Genomic DNA, 1,876 nt, shown 5'->3' with positions numbered 1-1,876 from the left:
CTTGGTGAAGCCTCTAATTTCTTTCTTTTGGCGAGATATCTCGATATTCTAAATGAGCGACAGTTTTGTTTTGGATTCCTAGTCAACGTGTCAGGAAATGTTTACTTCACTCTCTTTGTGAAGCATTAATTTATTTCTTTTGGCAGATTATATTACCCTTTTTTCTTTAGCATTGTCATTTCGTTTGAATTATGGGACATGGGACTGCTACATAGGCATGGCTTTGTATGCACACTTGGTTGTTTTATCGTAAATTATCTGTACTAGCTCCTAAAATCCTAAGAGAAGGTAGATTTTCTGTAGTTGTATTGGTAGCTAAACTTAGCTTGACGTTCGATTAAGCTTTTTTTCCAAAGGACTTTCAAATCAACTAATTTAATTGCTATCAACTATGCAGAATAATTTGATGATTGTGAATGAAGTCATCCTGAAATTACCGTTTTTGCGAAAGATGTCAAAGTAAATGTTGCCAACTTTTTGCTAGTACGAAGCAAGCTGAAAATGAGAAGAGCGAATTTATGAACCGAATTTAACTTTCAAATCTTCCTTATTAATCGTAAGAGCTTTTGTATGATAAATGCAGGAAAGTGACAAAGTGCATTATTGGCATATTATTCATCAGTTTTACATCAAAACTATATTCAAATAAAAAATAACTTAGTTAGGCCTATAGCGACCTTGCGGTTGAGGTTTCTACAGCGACGGAGAGCAAGCGGTCCTTCAGCACTGCTATAGCTAGGCTAAAGTATTTTCGCCTCTTACAGTACGGCTACTGCTATTGCTACGCTAGCCTTACCCAGCGGCCAAAGCACGGTCCAGCGAGAAGAGCATGAAGGCACTTTATAGCTGCTTGCAAATAGGTTCCGCCCTACAATACCGGACCAATTTCATTTGACTCGGTTGTTTATATATTTTCTCATAGAGTACCAGAGATGAGCGAGTTCTTTATATATATATATATATAAATGTATAAAAAATTTAGATACATATTCAAAAAAGTCCACCGGATATGTTCTACATACGAGTTATCATGTGCGAATCATTTTCATATAAGAAATTAAATATATCTATGGATAATTTTTATTCTCTATAGCAAGCATGTTTCATAATGATAAGACTCAGAGCATGTTTGTAAATCTAATGAAATCCTTTGCATATACAAAATGGCTATTGGCAGAACAACCTTCAAAAGGCACCACAGATCAAGCCAAAAAGTAATAATTTCCAGCTTATTACAGCAAAGGATAAGAAAATCAATATTAAGAGTTAATGACAGTTGCCATTATCTGTGAACCAAATTGCCTAAAAATCAGAAAAGATAATTTTTTATCATTTACCGCAAGCAATAAGCGACTCTGGGCGCTACATCTGAAACACGAGTGGTACAACCACTGTCACTTATTTGTATATATATCAGAGTACATAGATCATGGTGTATTACTTCACATTTTTTTATATTTTGACGGCAGAAATGTAGCAATCTGGATTAGTATGCTGCGGTGATGTTACAGATTTTATAATAAAACTGTACTTTCGGCCTCTGGTTTATCTTTCCTGTTATTAACTCCCAACGGTGAATCAACAGTAACTTCGAGAAAGGACAGTTGCCAGGATGGAAGAAGCTAAAACCAACTGATTTTAGTCTTAATGCATATATTTCTATCCGATTATGGACATACACATACACTCGCCCTAGTAGTCGACTGTACTGCATGGAGTCCCTAAAGCATCTTGTCACTGGGATTCAACTTCTTTCTGGCAAGTCCTGCAACACTGTTGTTACCAGGCTACATACACACATGTATGCATGTACACATACACATATATTACATATCCCACATACTGTACATATATTCACACACACACACACACACAC

Source organism: Penaeus monodon, chromosome 9, assembly GCF_015228065.2.
Source record: "Penaeus monodon isolate SGIC_2016 chromosome 9, NSTDA_Pmon_1, whole genome shotgun sequence".
NCBI lineage: Eukaryota > Metazoa > Arthropoda > Malacostraca > Decapoda > Penaeidae > Penaeus > Penaeus monodon.
Note: the sequence above shows the minus strand (reverse complement) of the source record.